At 35.4% G+C, this 27,209-nt stretch overlaps 1 protein-coding gene across 1 annotated transcript in view; it reads left to right on the forward strand.

Moving 5' to 3' along the window:
- The window catches only part of ERBB4 (erb-b2 receptor tyrosine kinase 4), a 796,211-nt gene that overhangs the window by 498,265 nt on the left and 270,737 nt on the right, over positions 1-27,209 (forward strand). The gene's annotated exons all lie outside the window — the stretch shown is intronic.

Genomic DNA, 27,209 nt, shown 5'->3' on the forward strand with positions numbered 1-27,209 from the left:
AGAAAAATAAATAGGCATAAAGATCTTTCATGAAATTGTTGGCCTTATCCTATTTGCATTTAACATTTTTTGTTCTTTTAAGCAGTACTAGACATATGCAGTATTATATATTTTTCCCTTCTTTGTCTTTTATGTTCTTCCCAACTTCAGCTCTAGGGGGCTTTCTCACCAAACCCATCAACTCCAGGGAACCCAGTGGTGTCCCATAGACACACACGCCCACCTTCCTTGAAGGTCAAGTTTCCAGTGCCTCTGTACCTTTATTGTTGCCTGATGTAGCATTTGCTTGTATTCTCTTTTAATAGGATCAAGACCCAATCCATGATACCAAATCTTCCTTAAAATGCATTTTAGCTAAGAATTTTTCTTTAGCGGGACTTTCTAAAAAGAACAAGTTCAAAGTAATACCTATAGAGATGGGAACGTGAAGAAATGAACAATGTGCAGGGATGATGATTAAGATTAAACATTTTGGGATATGCTTCAAATTAGGATGACCCCACTCACTGGATGTGACTTCACTGATCATGAGATGAAATTTTAGGGCCACCCAAAATTGAAGTATATTTGAGGGTCAAACATGCTAGCTTGTTCCCAGTTAATTAAAATTCTAAATTAATATTTAAATATTCCCTGCATGGCTCTTTGCTGCTTTTCCTGAACACATGAAACTATAAATGTCAGAGTGGTCTTATGTGGACAGTCTTCATGACTGACTTGTACTGGGGTGTGATGGATGGTATAGCAGAGGCTACGGAGTCACATTGATCCAAGAGTTTCTAGAAATTCATCACGATAATGTGTTCCATTAATGATAAAAAAGATATTTTGGTGACATTTTATAACCTTCAAAAAGAAGTGGAGTTGTTGGAAGATGGGTAAAGATAGTTGATAAAGCAGAGTTTGGGATGGTGATTAAACCCAGTAAGATTTCCTCCCATGAGACAATAGTCTATGTCTTCATAGGTTTAATGGACTTTTTTTTTTTAAAGATATTTTCCTAAAATAATTAAGGAGAATTATTCTGTATGAGGATGTGGTAGGACCTCTCAGTGAAAGGTTGGACTTCACATGTTTATGTGTTATAACTGAATGCCAAACTTTGGACTATATTAGCTTAGGAAAAAAGGTCTTTAAAATATATAAATAAGTTTTAAAAAATGCTATATGGTATTGCAATTGCTAAGTCAGTGCCCTGTGAGAGACTTCAGATTCTCCTTAACACCAGCATCTTTCATGCTCTCTCTAGATGATACTTCAAGTAAGGACCTGCCTATTACTCTACCATTAAGTTTCACCCCACTACTAATTGAACCTGAGTTCCAAGGTTTGTTAAATTAAGAATCGATAACAGATTTGATTAATATTTACTGAGGTTGCCCGGCCGGGTGTGGCTCAGTGGTTGAACATCGACCTAGGATCCAGGAGATTGGGGTTCGATTCCCGGTCAGGGCACAGGCCCGGGTTGGGGGCTGCAGCTGATCAATGACTTTCTCATCATTGATGTTTCTATCTCTGTCTCTCCCTCTCCTTTCCTCTCTCTGAAATCAATAAAGATATATTTTTAAAAAAAAATTACTGAGGTTTACTATTTTTTATGCCTTGCACTGGCCCTTTGTATTTATGACATCAAATTAGACAGTTTTAGCCTTTTGAGAAATTTTTTGTTGTCAGCTAGGTTTTCTCCTAGTTTGTTTTGAACAAGGTGATACATTTTTCCTGTTCTCCTAATATGGTTTAATTAAAGATTATCTCTCTTTAAAAATATATTAGTGGCCTTTTCTTTTACAAAATGACCCACTTGTTGATAAAACCAAAATTCACATGGAAATGGCTTAAAGGCTGTAAGGTTCAGACTATCCATAGTGGATCCACCCCTGCTCTGTGAATGGCAGATGCAGCTATTGTCAACTTCACTGCTTTGAGACCTGCAATTAGAGTCGGAGTTATTGAGGAGTATTGTAACTTCGCTACCTCCCTTTCTAGAGGACCGGAATTCTCCTGCACTGCCCCCAGTGTTACTTCAGGGTAAACTTACAATGATTTTGGTTTTTTGTTTTGTTTTGGTTTGGTTTTGCTTTTGCTTTTGCATTTTCCTTAAAACTAACCTGCTTCAGTTCTGTTATGTGGTAATTTATCTGATATCTTTGTGTCATCCTTTTGTCCTATCATAAATTTGTGCAGCTCAGCAAAGACACCTTGGGGCAAACTGATGTGCTAGCAGATTGCTGCAGGAAGACATATTGACAAATCCATAGACAAATGTTGAAGAGCTCAAAGGAATCCTAAGGTCTATACACTGGTTTTCAGAGTAATTGTTCTGAACTGGTGACTAGGGGTGGCCTATGGTGAACTGGTCTAGGAGTAATGCCGCTTTGCTAAATTTCAGTTTCTAGCTGTTATTAAGTGAGGCTGATTCATTTATTTAACAAATATTTACTGGATGGTAGGCACTTTTCTAAATGCTTGGGAGGCACCATGGAATAAAACAGAGATTCATGCCCTTGTCGAGCTGATATGTTAGCAGGGGAGACAGACAATCAGTAGTAAACATAAGTTAAATGCTATGAGTGATTGATAATGGCTATAAAAAAAAAAGACAACCCCCCTCCCCCCCCAAATTCATTGTTAAACAACATTTTGAAAATCTACCATTTGAAAGATACATTCCATGCAGGCAGGCTAAATATATGTTTGCTTATAATTATAGCCCCAATGCATGGCACAATGCCTGAAACACAGTATATATTCATTCATATGTGTTGGTAAAAAGCATAAAGGAATAAGGGAATATTATGTACTTTATGATTCTTGATCATAATATTATTTTATGCAATTCTCACGTCAAACTAGCACATTACAGAATATCTTTAAACCATATTGAATTATTAAAGTTCAGAGTTTGTTTATGTTTACTATGTTTTAGTCCATTATTTTAGTGCTCTATGAAAGCCCAAAAGCTTATCATAAATTATCTTCATGTTATCTATGGAATAAGTTGATTTTAGGAAACTTATATGTAGATGGTTAATATTTATAACATTAACCCGACTTGGGAGTTCTGATCTAAGAAAGATCTTAGGGATCATTCCCTAAGTCAAAGCTCCTAAATGTACAGGATTATTTCGTTTACATGAAATAAATGATGATGCATAGATATAAATATATATATAACAAATATATTACATTTCTACCTGGACTGCTTTAAACATTCAGCTTTGTCTTAGAGAATATTTTTAAAAAATCATCTTTTCACAACATATTACAAGCTCCTGGAGGTCAGGGACTGACTCTCATTCCTCTCCATATCTTCAAAGCATATAACACATTGTAGGTAGTTAATAAAGTTGCCTGAATTCCTGAATGCTCGGACCAATTAGATCATGAGCTGGGGACTAGAAATCATTTGGTTAAATAGAAAATTTCATAATAGTGTTACAGAGAATCAGGATGGAGTATTTAACTTGTTGTTGCTTAGTTATAGAAGACAAGAGAGACCAAAAAAAAAAAAAAAGAAGAGAGATTAGATTCATTTTGCTATTTATACAGTGACATCTTTGGCTCTTTTCATTGAGCGGGCTCAGGGTTGCTCCATTCAGGAAATAATAAGGGCTCATAAGTATGAGCTCTCAATTGTGTAGTCTCATAAAAGCTCTGGAAATCAATATAAGTATGTTCATTACTGTTAACTACTTAGTATAATTATGATGATAATAATAAATCTACATTTTTAAATTTTATTCAAACTGTTCAGCAAACTTCACAGTTTAAAACATACTTGGGTTTTCTACTAAAGAAAACAAAGAATGATTTGTGACATGGAAGTACAGCCTGTCTGTGTTCTCCCTTGTGAAAAAATTTATATCTGCTCTGTCATGTTGCAATAAATTTGTTCCTCTCTTTTGATTTATTAATTTTATTTAAATGTCATTTATAATGCATTCATAATAAGCCTTAAAACAGCATTACCGCATGGGAGGTAATATACAGAAGTATCACAATTCACTGATGTAGAATATAGAGATGTGAACAAAGGCCAAGTCAAATGCACGCCTTGCAAATGAAGTAACCATTACAGAAAACGTCAGAAGTAGGAAAAATAATTATAGTCTGGAGTAATGTGCAGTCCATTTTCCCTCTTTTCTATTCTCAGGTCTTATTTAATTTTATCCATCAAATAATTATTGTCAAAATTTTATTTCTTTTCTATAGAAACTTATATTTTAAATTCAATTCTTTCTGGTATAATACATTTAAAGAACTTTGTTATTCTACTTAGGAAAAATGAATATATGAACTTTGAGCAGTTATTTGAAGAAACATTTCATCTTTTCAAGGAAAATAAATTAGTATGATGTGTTGAATTTAACTTAAAGGGAGGTAATTTGGTCCCAGGACAGATCATATGTAAATGAAATAGACAGTTGTCAAAATGATACAATTTGAAGCACTTTTGATACAGTTTTGAAGCTACAAAACTTTTCTTACCTAAATTATTTCCTAACCTCGGCTTCCATCTGCCAGAGATACACAACAACATAATTTCATTCACCCTTGAGGCATGTGCAGGTACCCTTTGCTAAATAATTAATACTCTTGAGCCAGATATCACATGAAGTAGTCTTGTCCTTCAAGGGGACTTAGTTTACCAGATGCTGTTTTTCTAAATCAATTAGCTGAAAGGGAGAATCAGGGCAGCTGAAACATTAAAAGCGGGAATAGAAGAAACTGTAAAGCAGAAATTTTTTTTCAACCCTCACCTGAGGATACTTTTTCCATTGCTTTTCAGAGAGAGTGGGGGAGAGAGGGAAAGAAGCACTGATGTGAGAGAGACACACTGATTGGCTGCCTCCCGCTAGCAGCAGGGTGAGGGGTTGAGCCTGCATCTGAAGTGCTTGCCCTTGGTCAGACTCGAACTCGGGACCCTTCAGTCCTGTGGACTCTCTAACCACTGAGCCAAACTGACCATAGCATCAGAAGTAAAGAGTGAGTTTATGATACCTGTCCAAAGTTTGTCCTGGAAAATAAAAGATATCTATTTTGCATGGTTGATATATATGTATGTTTTGATATTTGTAATTGAGTAGAGTCAGAATGAGATATATCACAACTATGCCTAAGAGAGATTCACTAAAGGCGTTAGACCTGCCCACCTCTGCCAACCTCACCCTCCTCCTTTGACAAGTAGGTACTCTGCTCAGTTGAGGCTCCAAATTAGAGAGGTTTTCCATGCCTTCCCTGTGGTCCTCTCGAAATTTATAGATGTATTCAAATTTCAGCATCAATTCAGTTTCAGGGCTCTAATTGTTTGAAGCCTTTGAGATAGATGGTAAACAGGCTTAGGTCTTCATGTTGTTTAAAAGAAATGATCAGCTATAAGAAATCCCCCTGTAACTTTGTGAGATGCACTTTTCAAAGGAAGACCCAAGCACCATAATCAAACAAGGAAACCACACTCTCACATTAAACAATCTACAATTATCTAGGCAGGCTGATTGTAATTAGTTGAAATCAAGCCGGTACATTGAGTCGAACACTTCCACTTTCCCTGAAAGGTCCCTTGAGATTTTTAATGGCCACTTATGCTCAAGCCTGGAATTTTGCATCTCATCTAGAAAATTGTACCTCTGGTCCACCAGCACAGGATATCTTTCTATTTATATCTCCTTCAGTTTCTTTCATCAATGTCTTATAGTTTCCTAGTGCAGGCCTTTCATCTCCTTGGTTAAATTTGCTCCTAGGTATTTTCTTGTTCTTCATGCAATTGTAAACAGGATTGTTTTCTTAACTTCTTTTTGTGATAGTTTGTTGTTAATGTATAGAAATGCAACCAATTTAGTAAATTGATTTTGTACCCTGCAACTTGACTAAATTTGTTCCTTAGTTCTAACACTTCTTTTTCTTTGGTGGAGTCTAGGGTTTACTGTATATAAAATTATAGCATTATTATTCTTAAAATGTTCATATTACCCAAAGTCATCTATAGATTCGCTGCAGTCACTATCAGAATTTCAATGTCAATCTTTCACTTTTAAAATAAATAGCTCATGGGGATGTAATGTACAGCATGGGTACTGTTGTCAGTGATATTATGTTACATATGTGAAAGGTGCTAAGAGAGTAAATCTTAAAAGTTATCAGGAAAAAAAAACTTCATCTATCAACAGATAGTAACTAGACTTACTGTAGAGATCATTTTGTCATGAATACTAATATTGAATCATGTTGTACCCCTAAAAGTAATATAATGATATGTGTCAATTATACCTCAATGAAAGAAAAAGAAAAAATAATGCCTCTGGGAGCATAGCATTTCCAGCTATATTGCTTGCAAACTACTGACAATGTTTCTATAAATAGAGGAGGTAAACATTAAGTACTGATCGCAAGATTTTTTTCTGTGAATTCACTCTTATTTGTTCAGAGAGAACTGTGTATTTTATGGGTGGTGGTGCTTGTTGGTGATGGTTGATTAGTGCGATTTAACTATTTTATTTAAAACTTGAGGAGGTATGCGACTGGTTTTTCCAATACCACAAAAGTTCAACTTTTTTTTCAGTTTTATAAAAGTTTATCAATGTTTCTTCATAAATAATATGATATACTTGTGTATTAACTATTTTATTGAGTTAAGTAGAATTTTTACATTTTCATCAACATTATACACCATACACAAAAATACAGAAATTTAGTTGTATGCTATGTGCAATGAATTAAATGTTTTTGATGGAATTTGTCACTGGAAGTTATTATTAACATTTTTGACAGTCTCTAGAAATTTAGTAGAGTACTTCTTACCTCACACTTTTGATTGACTGATTTTTCCAAGAGAAGAAAACATAAGACCTGAGAAAAGCCAAACACTTTTCTTTCTATAATAAAGTTATTTTTATGAAAAATATATTTGGTGTTGTAAAAATATTTTAATATTATAACATTTTATGTTTCTTAACTTACATGATAAATCTTATTCATGGAGACTGCTATTATTCTGTTTGTCACAATAACTCTATAAAAGTCACTTTTCTTTGTCAGAAATTTGCATTGTTTGATTTGGCAAGCTTCTAATATTTTCACTTATACATAATACTGTTAAAAATATTAATTTATTATGATTTTTTGGTCTAATTTTCTGGTTAAAAGAATGACTAATTTAAGATTTTTCTTTCATGCTTATCAGTAAACTGATTTTGAGAGTAGTTTTGACATTAGTATTATTAAATATATCAGATTTTTAAAAATTAGAAGACTCGAGTTGCAAGTTTTCTTGAAGGAATTCAGGAGTCGTAGCACACTGGCCTTTCTTGAAGAACTAAGTCAATTAGCTTTTACATGCTGTGGCTAACACAGATTTAGGACAGGGCCAGTAACATACAGTCAAAGGGAAAATGTCCCCAAAATGTTTCTTAAAATATATATATATATATATTTTGAAGTTTATCTTTATTGTTGAAAATATTACAGATGTCCCCCTTTTATCCCACTGATCCCCTCCACCCCGCATCCATCTCACCCCCAGGCTTTCCCCTGTTTTTTGAGGTATGTTTGTAGTGCTATGAACTTCCCTCTCAGGACTGCTTTCATTGTGTCATGTAGATTTGGAGTTGCTGTGTGTTCATTTTCATTTGTTTCCAGGAAGTTTTTCCTTTCTTTCTTGATCTCTTTGGTAACCCATTCATTGTTTAAAAACATACTTTTCAGCCTCCATGTGTTTAAATGTCTTTTAGTGTTTTTGTTGTAGTTGATTTCTAATTTCATGCCACTGTGGTCTAAGATGCTTGATATGATTTCAGTCTTCTTAAACTTGTAGAGACTTGTTTTGTGTCCTAACATGTGGTCTATCTTTGAGAATATCCCTTGTGCACTTGAGAAGAATGTATATTCTTCAGCTTTGGGGTAGAATGTTCTGTAAATGTCAATTAAATCCATCTGATCTGGTGTGTCATTTAGGGTCACTGTTTCCTTGTTGATTTTTTTGTCTGGAAGACCTATCCAGTGAAGTCAGTGGGGTGTCAGAGTCCCCTAGTATCACTGTATTGCTGTCGATCTCTCCCTTAAAGCCCTCTAGAAGACTTTTAAAGATTTAGGTGCTCCTATGTTGGGTGCGTATATGTTTATCAGGGTTATATCCTCTTGTTGGATTGATCCCTTTAGTATTATGTAATGACCTTTCTTGTCTCCCATTATGGTCTTCATTTTGAAGTCTATTTTGTCCCATATGAGTGTTGCTACCCCAGCTTTTTTTAATTTCCACTTGCATGGAAAATTTTTTTCCATCCCTTCACTCTCATCCTGTGTGAGTCTTTTGTTCTGAGGTGGGTCTCTTGTAGACAGCGTATATTTGGGTCATGTTTTCTTATCCATTCAGCCACTCCATATCCTTTTATTGGGGCATTTAATCCATTTACATTTAAGGTTATTATTGAAAGATACTTATCTACTGCCATTTTGTTTCTTTATGTCTATGTTTCTCATTCTCTTTATTTCTACTTCTAATTATAACAGTCCCTTTAACATTTCCTGTAATGCTGGTTTTGTAGTGATAAAGTCTTTTAGCCTTTTTTTGTCTGGGAAGCTCTTTATTTCACCATTTATCTTAATTGATAATCTTGCTGGATAGAGTAGTCTTGGTTTCAGATCCTTGTTTTGCATTACCTTGAATACTTCATGCCATTCTCTTCTGGTCTGTAGAGGTTTTTTTGTTTTGTTTTGTTTTGTTTTTATAAATATATCTTTATTGATTTCAGAGAGAGGAAAGGAGAGGGAGAGAGAGATAGAAACATCAATGATGATAGAGTTATTGATGGAGCCCGCAACCCGGGCATGTGCCCTGGCCAGGAATCAAACCCCAATCGCCTGGATCCTAGGTCGAAGCTCAACCACTGAGCCACACCTGGCTGGGCGAGGTCTGTAGAGTTTTGATGAGAAGTCAGATGACAGCTTTATGGGGGCTCCTTTGTAGGTAACAGACTGCTTTTCTCTTGCTGCCTTTATGATTCTCTCTTTGTCTTGAATTCTTGGCATTTTAATTATGATGTGTCTGGGCGTGGTTCTCTTTGGGTTCTTCTTGCTTGGGACTCTGTGCCTCCTGAACTTGTGTGACTTTTTCCTTGACCAGCTTAGGGAAGTTTTCTGCCATTATTTCATCAAAGAGGTTCTCTAACCCCTGTTTACTTTCGACTTCCTTTGGCACTCCTATAATAGGAATATTGTTACCTTTCATGCTGTCCCACAGCTCCCTTAGACTGTCCTTCTGTTTTTTAATTGTTTTTTGTTTTTGGGTCTCTGATTGAGTGATTTTTTTTCTATTCTGTCTTCTAATTCACTGATCTGATCTTCAGCTTCCCTTAATCTTCTGTTTATTCCTTCCAACATATTCTTTATTTCTGCTATGTCATTCTTTATTTCTGACTGGTCATTTTTCATAGTTTCCATATCTTTTTTTCATGCTGTTGAGTATCCTTACAATCAGTATTCTGAACTCTATATTTGAGAGATTGCTTATCTACATTTCACTTAGCTCTTTTTCTGGAGACTTCTCTTTTTCTTTCTTTTGAGGCCTGTTTTTTGGTCTCCCCTTTTGGCTACTTTTTTGGGTTTGTTTTTAAGTATTATGTAGGCCTGCTAGGACTCTCAGTCTTTTTGGAGGGTCTCTGGTACAGGCCAATGTCAGATGCAATTTGTGACTGGCCCTGAGTACCCTGTTTGGAGCTATCAGCAACCCTAGGCTTGAGGTCTCCACTGCTGGGGCTGAGTGCATTTAGACAGGACCGAGATGCACACCAAAGTCTGCTTTTCTAATGCCCAGGTCTGAAGCACATCAGGCAAAGACTCAAAGCACCCTGAGGTCCGCTTCTGCCTGCAGACTGATTAATCTGATTCTCTTAATGAGCCTCAGTCTGTAGAAGCTCCACAGGGTGGGGCAGCTGGTTGTTATCTGTGTGTTAACAAGCCTCAGATTGTAGAAAGTCCTCTGGGGAGGGCGAGAGGCTTTCCAGTGGGGTGGGGCAATTGCTTACCCTCTCAGGCAAAAGCTGAAAATTCACTGCTTAGAAAGATGTCCTCCACAGTATGGGGGAATGACTCTGCACAGGAATCCAGACGGGCATCCCCTGACCTCACTCTCAAGAGCCTGCAACCCCAGACTCTCCCCACACAGCTCCAGTCCACTCTGCCCTCCCTCTGCCGTAGCCCAAGGTGAGTGGCTGCACCAAACTTTTGTGCGTTGACTCTTTAATAGGATGCCTGCATTTCCAGCTGCCCCTCCCTGGCAGACAGAAACCTGGCTGCTTTTAACAGCCAGATGTTATGTGGGCACCTTTCTCAGTTCTGGTGCTCTGGGCTGGGGAGCCCAGCCTGGGCTTTAGGACCCCCACAGCTGAGATCTCCCTCCAGACCTTCAGCTGCTGAGCCCTCTCATGTCCGCACTTCCTACCAGTCTCTCTGTGGTTCCCCCTTCTCCTCCTTGGTTATGACGGTGCTCATGTGCAGTTGGTTTTCAGGGTGGTTTTTCTGTGTTTTAGTTGTAAATCCAGATTGGCCCCAGGAGAGTGTCAGTGTAGCTCCCACTCGGCCTGCTGTCATCTTGGATCTCTGTTTCTTAAAATCTTGATGTTCTTGAAGACATTCACTGAATGCAAAGATATGTGCGATAACATAGGGGAGCACACAGACTTTCTCTGAAGGAAGGAATATAGGAAATAGAAAGAACATTGAATATTTTCTGTAACAAATTATGGTGTAAGCATGGAATGTGCCGTAAAACTGATCCCTGTTGGATTTTTAACTTTTTATTTTTACCTTTCAAGACTCAGTGCTTCATAGGTTTCAAAGCAACACAGCATTGCAACTCAAGACACTTGACAGCGTATTACCCTGGCCTCTGAGATCCATCTCCAATATACATGGCCAGTACTGAATGGTTTCAGCTTGTTTTTTTCTCTATTTATTAAAATAATAATAATAATAATGATAATATATTCACATAGTTAAAATCAGCAACCTCCTGTTTTTCTTACACTCTAGCTTATTAAGCTGTTTGGTTATCAAGATATGTCTTGAATATGATTATTTATTGTTTTTTCAGTTTTAGACATTATTTGTTGAACAGAATATGTTACTAACCTTGGCAGTTTCATTCTTTAACTATAACAGATACCATGTCCCTTTGATTAAAAGTTGAAAAGCAGTATACAGTATTTATATTAGTGTAATTTTAAAAAAAATCATTTGTCAGACAAAACATGAACTATCTATATAATTATCTATAAAATAGGAATAATATTTACTTTGTTGGGTTACACTGAGAAATACAATTATGTTTACAAGAAGTGGGTACATTCTAGGTGTTCAAAAAATGGTAGCTATTTCAAAATAGATCATTAATGTAGTGCAGAATACTCTATCCAAAGTATTTTTAAAAATATGTGCACATTGGTTAAATTATGTGTCTTTGGGAGGAAAGAAGACCAATTGAAAACTTCTGAGAGTCATAGGAAATCCTCATAAGTTAAGTCTGGTGCATAGCACATCTATTTTAGAGATAGATATATTGAGCTAAAATAATATTAAATGCATTTCTAAAGGTGGTTAAGAAAAAATTGGGGCTATCTGTATTTTATAAGATAAAATGTTCCTGAGAACCACATCATAAATTCTGTAACTGTTTCTCTCACACTGAGTAATCCTGGGTATTGGATGAGTTAACCCTCGAAACCATTTCTTGTCTCCTCTGTAACTACATTCTGTGACAGCATTCGGAGCTGTTAGATTTCCCTCTGTCCAGGTCAGGTTGGTGCATAGCTCCACAGGTCACAGTACCACTGGAAATGTCCAGCGGATCTTTACCCCCCTCTACCTCTACCACCGTGCTTCAAAGATGTTAGGTGAAATTCAAAGGATGGGAACAAGTAAGCCCACCTCTCCTCTTCATTTCAAAGACCTAGTGTTTTGACTGCAGCAGGATGGATTGATTAGGACACACAGAGCACTGTTAAACACAACTGTGTATCTCAGGGTTGAGCAGGAAGGTGGGATTGCTCACAATTTTGTTTAAATTTATTTTGTTGGCTTTTTTTTTGATAAATCAATAAAATGGGTAATAATAATTAGATGTGGAACAAGCATCCCTATAATAACGCTGTTGGTTTACGTAAGGGGAAAAAAGGTTTTACTTTTCAAGACAAGATGTAATCAAATACTATAATTACTCAGAGATTTTAAAAGTTAAAGCTATACATTTAAAACATTTGAGGGAAAAAAGTCATTCAAATGTCTACACTAACTAATTACATTATTTTTAATGAATCATTACAGCCCATGGCTCTAGCACTCTCATTTCCCCCATTTTAAAATTTATTTTTATATTGTGAGATTTGATGTCAGAATATGTGCCGCTATGCAATGTTATAGCTCCGTAACCTATGTTATCATGTCTCCAATATAAAAGTAAACTTCTACCTTAGAGTGATACCACTTTCCCAGGGTTAATAATGAAGATTTAAAAATTTGCTGGGCTATCTGGCTGCTCTTTGAGGCTAGACATGAAGAAATGACCCAAAAGCCATAATGTCTTCCAATGTTAGAGGGTTTAGTCAACTCATGATGCCAGCGTTCAAGAAGGGGAAACTGTTGGAATGTAAATAATGTCACAGGCTATGGGGTCAGACTGGGCAACCATGACTCCACCATAGGTTACCTGTGGGGCAGTCACATTAGTTATTTTGTCCAAGTCTCAGTTTCTTTATTTATAAAATGGGATACAGATACTATCAATACCTCACTCCCAGGGCAATGGTAAGGAGAACAAGTTTGACATATGTTAATGCTCACCACAGTGTCTGCCATACAGCAGATGTTCAGCTAATGTGCTGTTATTATTCTTATTAAGGGAAAGAGAAGAAAAGTTCTCTGGCAAGTGGATTTCACCTATCTTACTTAAAGATTTTCTCTGTTCCTTCTCATAAAAACACTTTTGAGAGAACTGAGCCTGGGGCAGGATTATTAGGTCAAGTTAGAATGTGTGGGTTTATGTTTGCTCATTTAAAAAAATGTTTTCAACATACATATACAAATTTCAGGTGCCCTTTTCAGAGTATATTATGGTTTCTGGATGCCCATAAAATTACTTAAGATCCTTAAATTCAGAATGTTCCTTGTTTGGGTGGAATTCCTGTATGCCAAAGGCATAACAAATGAGACACAAAATAATTAAGCAAGGTGCCAAAAATGTCTCACACATACATAGGGATCAAGCTAGGAGTGAAATGCCTGCTTATCAAGCTCCAAAAGCCATTGTTGACTGGCTCACGCTAATACCTCTTGGTCAGTGCTACCGTTATTTGAACATATTCATAATGCAGTATTTCTCTTAATCCTTACTGAAGTCCCATGAGGTAAGCATTACTAGTCTTATTTTACAGTTGAGAAAAGAAGTTTAGAGAGGTAAATAACTGGTAAGAGTTCTAGAGGACTATGATCCCAGCTCATTCTAACTGCTGAGCTGGAATTCTGCTTTTCAACTTTTTAATTCTATGCTGCTTTCATAAGAGAAGGAAAGACTGAGAAGTTTAAAGGACATTTTAAGCAGAACTAAGGCACAACTTTATCTTACGTACTCTAAGTATAATTAAGAATTCACATAATTTCCCTGAAGTACTTTTCAAAAATATTTTATTGAGTTGAAAGGTAAAATTATGCTTTTAAGGTATCTTTTCCACATGAAAAGCTATGCATTGAAACAAAAATCTTGGCTCTGTTAGATGCCTGGACTCTATCCCAGCCTCATCATTGGAGGTGCATTCCTATTGCCTCTGTCGAAAGAAAGTCGACACAGAGGAAAAGGAAACATAATAAAACTTCGAAAATTCAGCCTGCTTATAAAAAAACCCTTCAATTAAGTAAGAAGACTAAAAGAAAAAAGGAAAAAACCTACAATTTTATTATATTCAAGTACTGTCAGAACTCTGTGCTTAATCCTTGAAAGTTCTTTTGAATGAGTGGGGTAAACTGATTTTTAATTAACTTATCCCAGATCACAGCCTAAGTAGAATCTGCCTCTATGTGCTTTGCAATTGTTTTTTTAAAAACATGAAGATGGGTAGTTGGATGCACAATGCATGTGGTTATTCTGACCAAATCTACATTCTCCTTACAATGTTTTTTCCTGTTAATTTTTGTTGAGCAATTAATACAAAGAGAGGAGAAGATCAAAGCATTCAAATTGGTGAAATCAAATTAATGAAAGCTGATTCTAATACGAAGCTTAATATTCTAATCATTTTAAAGTCAAATGAGGTAAAGCTCATATGATAGAAGGAAATGGAATTCAAAATTAAAACAGATGGTTAAATATAGCTTTATGAGAATATCTTCTCTGCAGGTAAACTTACTGAATTGAATTACATACCACTCAATATTATTAGAAGACTGAAATATCTTCTTGGGGCATCAATCTTTAAAATTATACTCCTATCTTTGTTTGATATAATTCAATATATTCATCATTAGACATGTCTGTCAGATAACTTTAATTTAAAACAGTGGTAAATGAGAGAGGTGATTTTATATGGGAGGTGAGGATACTTCATTCATTTATTTTATTGATATTAACTTCATAAATGTACCAAGAAAACAGATACGTATATAATATATGTAGAAGAATTTTTATTCTACTTCTAACAAAAGGATATGATCAGACTTTATTATCTTTTAAAGTATAAAGTCCTTAAATTTTCTCGCATATCAAGTAAAATTAGGAAAGATATTTTTAGAAATTTTATGAAACTAAACATTTAATTGTAAATTCAAAAAAAATATTTAAACTAGGTAATTTAATATGACCTTACTAAAGAGAAGATTGCATAGATTATCTGTGTGCATTTATATTCTATGTCTAATTTACTTTTGGAGGACACGTGTGTATATAGCTATGTCATATTTGAAAGAATTTACATAAAAAATTAAGCTCCAGTGATAATATCTATTAAGAAGAAGGCAGAGGAGGAGGCCGAGGGGAAGGGGTACGGAAAGAAGGGGAGGGGGAGGGAGAGAAGGGGGGGAGGGGGAGGGGAGAGGGAGAGGGAGGACCAGATTAGCATAAAATTCTAGAAAACAATTGGGAGTGTTAGCAGGAGTACCACTAGGGCCCTCAGTCTTACTTTCACCATTGCTACATACACATCTTTCTTTATAGCTAAAAAACGAAAAACAACACACAAAAACCCAAAAAACAGTATTTTCTAAAAAGCTATAATATTTTGAAAACTGTTCTTAACATTTTTCTAAGTAGCCCTGGTCCGCTATTCTCATTTTACTTCAGAGCTCAGAGCAATTAGATGGCAAATTTGGGCAAGTATTGTCCCAAACTAGATGCTAAACAAAATTATTTCCAGAGAACATGGGGAGATCAGAGTAAAGGAATGATAACTTATACCTTAAAATACATTTCTGAAATTAAAAACGCAATTTTTAATATTGCTTCTTGGTGATCATTTAATGTTTCATTTTGCCCGGAGCCTCTAGAGTTGTAACCTGGGTGGCGGCTGGAGGAGCTGCGGCCTGGCTCCCGCTCCAAGGCCTGCGGCGCCCCTGCTGCGGGCAGGTGCCATTCGCAGCCCAGTGGAAAGTGCTCCCTTGGGCCAGAGTCGGAGGAGAGGGGGGAGAAGTCGCAGGACCCAGTTTCAGGCAGACCCACCCATTGGGTGCCTCTGGGCAGATTTCTGATGCTGAAAACTCATTGAATTTAATGGTTCTTAATTTCACAAGATTTCTAATTACAGCTAGGATAATAAGATGTGACGGGAAAGTTGACAAAAAGTTGGCACATTTTCAAGGAACTTCCTTCCACACAATGTAGGCGCCCTAAAGTAATGAAGTGTAGATGTTTATTTATTGATACCTTTCACCCGTTTACTTGCTCAGCTTTGTTAATAAGCAGTTTTGGATCTATTTGGCTGACAGGTGGCACATGCATATAGATAACAGGACAATGTATCAAGGTAAATTTTTTATCCAAACCTACATTTCTTTTCAGAGGTAGTCAGGAAGTCATTCCAAAGTACATCATTACTCATTTAATGGATTTTTTTTTTAAAAAAAGGACTGCATTCTAAGAAAGGAAATAGGCTTAAATGACATAAAAACAAAAATCATAAAACTTTCTATAATTATATCTATATAGTGCATAGTAAGTTATTATTAAAGTCAGTATTATAATGAATTCTACAGCACCTCCTCTTTTACATGCTCTGATTGACAAAAACAAATTCCTATTTTAACTTCTAATGTCTCCTGGAGCTTGGTCTTAATGGGTAAGATAAGGGAGGTTTAAGGAATAGAGAGAGAGGGACTCTGGCAAACTGGAGAGCACATGTTGTAACTGAAAAGAGCAGTGACTGCCCAGATCTGGAGGAGTGTTACCAAGAGACAATGTGAACCCAGGGTCACCAGAGGTCAGTTTTGTTCACAGGGGCCAGAAATCCATAATTTATTGGTAAATATTTCAATTTTTCTACAGTGTCTATGAAAAGCACATCTATGGGCCAGTTATGGTCTTTGATTAGCACATCTGGTTTATTAAATAACTAAATCTGGTAATTCCTCAATAATTACCCAGTCTTGACATCCATAACCATATTGAGATGGGGTATTATTGGTCAAGTCTTATCAGCTCCTCTACCTACTGACAGAGAATGGAAAGGGACAACAAGGCAGTTACATAATTCACAGAAGAGTAAAGAATAGGGCAAAAGTTCCTACAGTTACATGAAGGATGGAGTCTAGAAGGCCATGGATTCTATACTTTGGCTTCATTATTTTATTTATTTTATTTTATTTTATTTTATATTTTATTTTATTTATTTTATATTTTATTTTATTTATTTTATATTTTATTTTATTTTATATTTTATTTTATTTTATTTATTTTATTATTTTATTATTTTATTTATTTTATTTTATTTATTTTTTATTCTTTTTAATTTTTGTTCAAAATATTACAGGTGTTCCTTTTTCTCCCAATGCCCCATTCCACCCCGTCGCACCTCCACCCCCAGTCCCTCTACACACCATTGTCCCTGACCTTGAGTTGTGCACATATGCATATAAGTTCTTTGGTTACTCTCTCCCCCACCCACCCACCCGCCCTCCTCCATTCCTCTGACATTTGTCAGTCTGATCCATGCTTCCATGTCGTTGAATGATTTCTGTTCACCAGTTTAAGTTCTTTAGATTCCACATATAAGTGAGATCATGTGATGATTGTCTTTCGCTGCCTGGCTTATTTCACTTAGCATAATATTCTCCAGGTCCCTCCATGCTGTCCCAAAGGGTACAAGATCCTTCCTCTTTACAGCTGCGTAGTATTCCATGGTGTGACTGTCCCACAGCTTTTTTATCCACTCATCTACTGATGGGCACTCTGGCTGTTTCCAGATCTTAGCTATTGTAAACTGCACTGCTACGAACATAGGGGTGCATATATTCTTTCTGATTAGTGTTTCAGGATTCTTAGTATATATTCCTAGAAGTGGGATCACTGGGTCAAAAGGCAGCTCCATTTTTAATTTTTTGAGGAAACTCCATACTGTTTTCCATAGTGGCTGCACCAGTCTGCATTCCCACCAGCAGTGTACCAGGGTTCCCCTTTCTCCACACCCTCGCCAGCACATGTCATTTGTTGATTTGTTGATGGAGCCATTCTGACAGGCATGAAGTGACACCTCATTGTAGTTTTAATTTGCATCTCTCCAATGATTAGTGATGTTGGGCATTTTCTCATATGTCTCTTGGCCATCTGTATGTCCTCTTTGGAGAAGTGTCTATTTAGGTCCTTTGCCCATTTCTTAATTGGATTGTTTGTCTTCCTCTTGCTGAGTAATATGAGTTCTTTGTACACTTTGGAAATTAGCTCCTTATCAGATACATCCTTGGCATTATGATCCCTATTTGTTGTCAGGGAGGTGGCATAAGCCTCTGGCAATATAATGGAATGCATGGTGCTGAAATATCCCTACAGGATATCACACTCCCACCACTGAAGTCACATGTGGATTTTAAATAGGTGAAGGTTTACATGTCACCTGGGTAGAAAAGAAACTTCCCTTTTCTGAAATCACACATAACAAAGATGTGCTTAAAATATGAACTAATTGATTAACTAATTGTGTCACACTCATAGAATGGAATTTTACACAATAAAAGTGAACAAATTACTAATGCAGGCAACAGCATAAATACATCGCAAAAACATCATTTGGAGTAAAAAAAAGGCAAGAAAAGAGAATATATGCTGTATGATTTCATTTATATAAATTTAATATACAAGCAAAACTTTAAAAATGTTTGCTGTTTGAAATTGTATTATAATCATCTTATAAGATTAAATCATTCTTCTTCCTCTTGCTTTGTCTTTTATTTGCAAGTCTAAGCTTGCCAGCAGCAAAAATACAGAGCGATGTTACTTATTATTGATGTCATCAAGAGAAATCATATTTTTCGGAACTACTCTAAGGGAGAAATAGTAAAGCAATGACACTGTGAGAAGAGTTATTAAAACTCTACAAACTAATATCGTAGGTGTGATATCTGAAAGTGACCTTGCAGTATATCCCAGGCTTATTGTGGCAAAGCCTGTAAATTAAAGGGACAAATCATTTCTGGGTATAATATGACATCCCCCTTATTGGTAATGAAAACATTATACTCTCCTGATTTGTTCTACTGAAGTAATTACATTTTCTGGAAACTTGGAGCGGTTATTTAAGAGGATTGTTGTCTGTAATGAGGGCTTTCTGGTGGATAGGGGAATAAAAATATTTGATGATTATGTAAAGGAGTATCCTGTCTTAATAGCAAGAAGATATTGAATGTCTCATTCTTTTCTCTTAATATACCTTTGATTGTGTTCATTTCTCTTATTAAAGACATATTTACTTAATGTGCATGTTCCATCTATCTTCCAGAATTCATACTTCACTCTTCATTTTCATAATTGTTGATATAGTTTAAAGATATTTTAACATTCCAAACTGTCATTTTGAAAACTCTGAGTTAGTGCCCCACAAAAAAGTTAAAAAGTTAGGAGGGTAACACTTGCTACATTAACTTATTAAGTTGTTTACTAATAGCCTGAAATAGGGATTAGGTTTTCCACAGTACTCTGTGTTTCTCCCATAGGGAGACTCTTCTTCAAGTAAACAGACGTAAACCTTTTGACCTTAAAAATTGTACTTCAAAGACAGTATTTAAGAGGCTCAACTTTATTAATCATTGGAGAAGTGTAAAATAAAATGATAGGACTTCATACCAACCATAATGGCTACAATCAAACAGGGAAAAAAACAGAGGTTAACAACACTAAGAAGCAAGTATGTTTTTCATACACTACTAATGGGAATATAAATTGGTAAAAGCTCTGTGGAAAACTGCACTAAGGCCCAGAAATTCCGCTTCTATGTATGTACAGTCACCGAAAAGCATATGCAAGGTTGTTTGTAGCAGCACTATTTGCAAACTATGAAAATAGATAAAAGTGACCTTGTTCCAAGTCAGGATGCAGGTTCTGATAGGGAGGGAGTGATAAAGAAACTGTGATGAAGGCCTTTGTGGTAATGGAACATTCTATTTCTTGATCGGGGTGCTGGTTACATAAGTGTGTTGAGTTTGTAAAAATACATTGTATATGATATAGTCACATCTATGGATGTATATTATACTTAATGAAAAAGTTGGCAAAAAATTGCATTTGTTTAAGTCATAAGATTTATGTTTTATAAATATCTGGAAGATGCAAGGAGATTTTAGAGTTGGTGTGACAGCTTGTCTCCCAATATCCATTACCACTATCCATTTTAAATAGATATAACTTTAGCTAGCCACGTGGCCACCCAAGCCAAAGGCTATGATTCCCTACCTTCTCTTTGCCTCACTGTGGCTCCTTGACTGAATTCAGACCAATGAGATATAAGTATAAATGTCTTTGGCTGTTTTCAGGGACCTTAATTAAGAGACAGCATGCATTCCTCCTCTGTTCTTCCTGCTTTCCTCTATCTTCTGAACCAATATGACCAGATGGAAACTTCTCTTGTATTAAAGATGGTGGAGCAACAAGATGAAATGGAATCTGGGCCCCTGATGACTGTGGATTTTCCGTAATAGCTTGGGATCACCTAGCCAACCTATTTTATGAAAGAAGAATAAAAATCTATCTTTTAAATGGCAATCTAATCTAATACTAATACTAAATTAAATGAATACATAGCAAAAACATTACTCTTGTTTATACCAATTAGTAAACCACTACTTGAGTAATTAGTAAGTATAAAATGTAATATAATCAACAATTGTATGACAAATACTATGAGTACAATATTGTCATAGAGGTGAACCATAAAGGTAAACAAGGTCACACATCTAGCAAGTAGAAAACTAGATTTTAAACTCAGTTTTACACAGTTAGCTAGGTTTAGTATTATTGCCTTCCCTCTCAAAGCCCTCCTGGCAGAAGATCTATTTATATATCTATCTAACTTTAATATACAATATATTATAATGTTAACGTGCAAGATGGATTTATGGAGAGGGTAGGTTAAAGGCAAAAAGTTGAATCTGATATGATATAATAGAACCTGAATTAAGGCATAATGGTGGATGTAAAAAGAATGGGATAAATTAAAATAAGCATTATGAGGAATTTTATTTAGGGTATTATGACTGATTAAATATAGAGGCGAAGGAATTAATGATAAATCTCAAGTTTTGATTCCACAGTATACCCTTGAACAACATGAGGGTTAGTGGTGATGACACCTCATCACAGTAAAAAATTTGTGTATCACTTTTGACTCACCCCAAATTTAAATGTGAATAGCCTACTATTGACTTAAAGCCTTACTGATAAAATAAAGTCAATTAACACATCTTTTGTACGTTTATGTATTCTATACTGTATTTTTATAATAAGGTAAGATAGAGAAGGAAAATATTAAGATAATCATAAGAGAAAATATATTTATGGCATTTATTGAAAAAAACTTGTATGAGTTGACCCACACAGTTCAAACCTGTGTTCAAGAGTCAACTATAATTGACTTTTTCAGCATGTTATTCTGATTTTACCAGGAATAAGGAAATACAGGGGGAGTACAAGTTTAGAAGTTATTAGAGGAAAAATATTACGCATGTTGACACACATATAAAATTATAAATGAAGTTAGTGAACAATTTGAGACGAAAATGCTGTATTTATAAAGACAGTTACAAGACAAAATTTATTTTTAAAGTTTTCCAGAGAATAGCAATGATTTAAGTGGATTACTACTTCCCTAATAGAAATAATTAATACATTAAGATCGCACTAGTTTTAATCAATGTTTTATATTATTTATAGTGTAAACGTTATCTAGTGCTTGAAGAGAAAGCACTAACATTATGCTATTAATTAAGCCAGTAACAACTTCTTTACAAATGTCAATCAGGTTCTAAAGATCTTAATATCATAATAATCACTCAAAACATTTAATTTCTATTATGCGTCTCACACTTTCTTTGACACAAGGGCCACAAAAAAGATGTATGTCATGGTTCTTATCCTCTAGAGACTTAGAATATTATAGGGGAGACAAGACAAGTGCACAAAAAAATAAAGAATGTGAGGTAACATTTGCTCTGTTAGATGAGTGGCTCAGATATTCTGTGTTGTATGAGTTCAAGTCAGTTAACCTCTAAAAAATAGATGGTTGCAGTAGACTTCACAGAGGAGCTGGGACTCAAGTTGAAACATAATGAAAGCTAAGAATTGTAGTGGACCCTAAAGTGTATATTAATGCTTTGTAGCATTATGGAGAACATTACTGAGGTCCACTGAGTTGAAACCAAGATAGTTTTGCTATTATTTTCAATCTTAAGCTGATTTTTATCCAATGAATCTAAAAATTTCTCTAGAAATTGCCTTGCTCTGATAAAAAACTGTCTACTGTTATTTCCTAACATTTGGTGTCCGCATCCATGAGCTTTTGACTCTGATCACCGAGCTGAAATATAGAAGGTTACATCACTCATTTACATTATCACCCTCTCCCCACTCCCAATACAAATGTGACATTTCAATTTTGCACACTTCAACTCTCCTTAAATCATCTGTATAAAAACTTCAAAGCTTGATTGATGATGAATGAGCCATTGTCTCCTCAAGCACCCGGTTCTCATTAGCCTTTAGAGTCTCAGCTTATTAATAACGAACCTTGAGGGCTGACCCAGTGGGGTAGCAACTATTCATCGTGCTCCCAGCTGAAAGGTCTGGGTTTGGGGAAGACACAGGAATCTCTGGACCAAGTCCATTCCAGAGATGATGTATTAAGTATCACAGGTCGATGATGTGAGCTATATTACTTTTGTATCACTACCTGCCAACAGACTTGTGTGGATTAAGGTGATGACAGTGAGAAAGATGCATTGCTTTATGTCTGAGAAAATCTAGTAACTGCTTTTGCAGCTTCATCTTGAAGATGGGCTTTGCCACTTTTCTCTTCTTGACCTTCGGCTTGGATAGGCAATGTAACTCTGATACATGCACGGTCAAAACATTCCCACTGTAATTAGACAAGTGCAATATTTCTAATCTTCATTTTTATTGTCATTGTAATTCTGAGGTTGACGTGTAGTTACACCCATGCAAAAAAAGACATGTAGCTATCCCGTCAAGGACTGAGGTTAAGTGTTCCATCCTTGCTTCTTAGGTCTTTCTTATAGGATTGTGGGTGGTAGCTTTGTGAGTAGAAGTAAAATATTTACTATTGGTACCAGTCATATAGACTGAAGTGGAATATGGCTGACTGCATTTAACATTATAATCTTTAATCTATAAAGAGAGAAAGACATTCAATCTTCTTTATGAAATGGTTGCCAGTTGTGCATGGGGTCAAAGCAATTTTGTCAACTTCTGAAGCCTAGTAAAAAGGTCATATTAATCTGTATTTTCAGCAGGGATGCTACATCACAATTAGGCTATTTCATACGGGGCAGGAGAAAAAGCCACGATTCAGTGTTTTGTCACATTTCCTTTTGAGAGAATATATTTGCAAAATGTCCATGATTCTCTTAATGGTCACTCGTCCCCAAATTCACTATAATAACTAGCATTTGGAAAGAAATGAAGAGCACACAAGAACTTCTTTAAATGACACAAACATTTATTTCTTCATTAGACTTATGCAAATGGGAAACAAGGGAGGAACTGGTCAAAATGACAACTTTTGGGATTGGAAGCTAAGTCACTAGTACTTTATACCCTCTTTAAAATGCTATTTTGACACTTTAGACCTTTTAAAAAATAATTTAAGGAATGATATGAAGTAGATTTATGGTTCAGTATAAAAATATGATTTTAGACTTCTGGGTAGCATATGCTAGATAATTTGCACAGGTATGGGGGAGTTTGGTATGTCTGGGGTAGGGCAAAATCATGATTCACTTGATAAATAATTGAACTTGGTTCACAAAATAGGTTAGGGATACCAATGAACACATCTAAATGTGTACTGTAAATATTAAACACACTGCCTGCAATAATTCTGTACATTATCAGTTAAAAGCATTTTATGTAACTGTTATTTCTTTTTTATCTTATAAAAGCTCTAACCTCAAAATTAGGTAGATACTTTTGATTTTTCCTAAACTCGAGATATTAAGTTTTCTTTAATGAGACAAATAGTTGTGTATCTAGCTTGTGGCTTACATGTTAGACACACTTTTGAATGAAACAAACTTTATAAAATGTAGAACCAGATAAGATGAGCTATTGAGTATCTATGGAAAAAGATACTTTTAATCTTGATCTAATTTCATCAGAACATAATTTAAAATTAGGAACAACAATAGAAGTTAATGTTGGTGGCAAATTCCATGGTACTTTTATTTTTCAGCTCAATTTAAAAAATATCCATTGCTTTAGGTTTGATGCTATAAATGTAGGACTGAAAAATACCCCCTGCCTTCACGGAGTTTAATCTTTCAGTTACAAATTGTGTGCTATACATATATTAAATTCAATATATTAAAGAATAGTGTGGTTTACAATTTACTTTAAATACAAAATGATTCATAATATTTTTACTTGACTTGCATTAATCTGGTAGGAAATGTTTGAGACACAGACATATTTGTTTACTGGACTTTTTCTGTAATGAAATACTTTTTTCATAGAATGTCACATTTAATATACTTCACTATATTTAGCCATGACATTTTTTTAAGAAGAAACAGTACTGTCTTCTGAAATTACTGGAAATACTTTTATATAATATAAGAAAATTCATAGTAGCTTTTTTCTACCAATTGTTCCAGTGGCCCAGAATCTGATTGTGTCCCTCTTAATTTACTCCAATATATTGTCTACAGTGGAAGTGAAATACAGTGGAATGAGATTACCTTGAGTTTATTTACTTATTCAATTTTTTTTGTCTTTCCACTCTTCCAGACTGTATGCATCTTTGTTTGAATATCAATTAAATTTGCACCTCATTTGCTTATTCTGCTTGGAATTAGAAATTGTCCTTTCTGTCATGGTTTTAAATTTTAATTATTTATAATTGTATTTCATGGCAGTGGGAGGGAAACTCTTGGTGTAAAGACATGGTACCTCCAATAAATCTTAATAATATTTATGGAAAGCTCTGCTGTTCTTGTGTTAGCAAAGACAGATCTAAAGTAAAGCCAGACATTTTGTTTTTGGTATCTTTTTAGATAAATATCTTATCAAGCTGTTCTCTTTTTCTAATATTTGTCCCCCTTTCTAATAAAAAAGTGTGATCATGTCTCTACAGTCAACCAAGGCAGAAACATTAATTATCCATTTTTTCCATTACATAATTGGTGTCTTAAGAACTTTCTTATAGGTTAATACATTTCACTAGAATTATCTTATTCTAGAAATAAATTTAAATACTTCCCCACAAAACATAATAAATTAATATTTAAAAATCATATAAAGTCTTAAAAGTCAATGTGAACTATACAAATGAATACATGCAATTTTAACATTATATCTTGACATGTTAGGTAATCAAATTGATCAAAAGAAAATGTAAGATATATTAAAACTCTCCTATAGATGTCAATCAAATCCGCATTTTCTGATTGTGGGGTTTGACATTCAGTAAAGAATAGGTTCTAAGCCAAACATAAAGGAAAAAGACCTTTTTTAAGGTAAACACACACACACACACACAGACGAATAAACTATCCATTATTAAATACAAAAAATTTATAAATCCTCCTGATCAGAATTGCTAGCAGTTGCTAGGTTTTGAATTAGGATGACAGAAGTATCCGTACTTATCATGATTGCAGTCTTAATTTGAAATTTTAGCCTGTAAGATTATACTTGAATTATTACTGCCTCCTTTCTAAATCCTTTCAAAGTACAAATCAAGCTCTTGAGCAGAATATTTCTAAGAAACAAATGTAAACATTGGTAGCAGATTAATATTGTTGAAGGAAGGGATATGATGAGATTATTATTCAATATAATATAATCTGATTCTATTTGAATATTTCTAGATAGGAAGTTAGAGATGGATACTGTGTTCCTTCTGTATAAACTATTTGCATTAAAATGTGACTCCTGAAAAATACAGGCTCTTCTACAATCTGTGAGCTATTACCTTTTCTCTTCACTTTTTTTTTTTTTAAAGTAGAACTTTCCAAACTTAGACTGAAAAATAACCTTTATTTCTTGGAAAGCAGTCAAAATCTCCTTTCTTTGTTGCCTAATGAAGAATTACTCCTATAGAAGTGCATCACCTAATGTCTCATGAGAAAGCTATTAGTATGAGATCGTCACATTTCTTAGATAGAAACTTAATGCCAAACATTAACGTAGACATTCATTTTCACAATCGTTCTTACATCTTACATCTCCCTTCTGCTTTGATGAAGGTTGTGTGGGTAGGTTATGAAAAATAATGAACTGAGTTTTAGAAGGAGAAAGATTATCTAATTCCTTATTGTTTCTTTATTTTTTCTCACTTGAGAAAATGGAGCTGATAGTCGGTGAAAGGATTGATGATGGAACTATGAGTGATTTTAAATGTGGAAAGCTGTGCAATGTCAAACTAAATCTGGAGGATTTTACACATGCAGCACAGAGGCAATTTAGATGGGCCCCCTGGTCTCACTTTCACAAACACCCCTTTTACGGTGTCACCTGTCTGCTTCATCTTTTATCTCCCCTGTTGGTTTTAGCTGACTCATAAAAATTTCGCTTGAGATACTGTGCAGGGTCCTCTCAAGGCCACCATGGGAGACAGAGTCGCTTGCCTCCCCAATATCCATGGTCCTCCCCCTCCTCCCTAACACTCATGCTTGTTTGGGTTTTGTTCGTGTAGCAACGCATCCACCTGAATACTTGCTTCCTTGGCCTCTTTTGCACTAACAATGGCTGTGGATATTGCACTGGCCAGTGAAGTGCAGACTTAATTCCCGAGGAGAGCATGTCTTCCAGGATAGGTGGCCGGAGCCTTCCGAGGAGGAGGCGTGTTGCTCCCCTTTCTTCACAGGCCCTGACTCCAGACTAACGCCGGTCTCGTGCCTGGAGAGAGCAGAGCCAGCTCTCAGGCAGGCAGTGGGGCCTGCGGAGCAGCTCAACTAATATCTGCAACTGCTGTCTACAGGTCTCTGATTATTACAGGAGAAAAATCACCCCCTATCTACTATTAATTGGGTTTGGGGTACTTGTAACTGAATGCTTTATAGACTGGTGTATGGCTTATCTTAAGTTGTTTTTTTTATTAAACAAGAGGAGAAAATGTGGTAGATATTGAGCGGGAAGGTGTTATGTATATTTCTAACTAATTTCTTCAGATAATAACAATAGTATTTTCAGAAGAAATATTTACATTTTTTTTCTGGCTAACTTAAAGCTGACCAAAATAGAATCCAGGTATATGATCAACCATTGTTCAGGGAGACAAGTTACCTGATCAAGGCAAGTGTTGTGAAATAAACAAGTAAAAGTTGGCACTAGTGCATTTTATCCCACAGCCGTGCCATTGTTCAGTGAACATAGCGTTTTTATTCTATCTCACATTGTGTTATTCTCAGAGAATAATTGGCAATTCTATTGATTCCATTCAAGACAAAGAACATTTTTGTGATTGAAGCAGTCATTAATTTTAGCTTCTGTTTGGGGCTAATTATTTACCTACGGATTC

Source organism: Miniopterus natalensis, chromosome 8 (genome assembly GCF_054644295.1).
Source record: "Miniopterus natalensis isolate mMinNat1 chromosome 8, mMinNat1.hap1, whole genome shotgun sequence".
In the NCBI taxonomy this organism is placed as follows: domain Eukaryota; kingdom Metazoa; phylum Chordata; class Mammalia; order Chiroptera; family Miniopteridae; genus Miniopterus; species Miniopterus natalensis.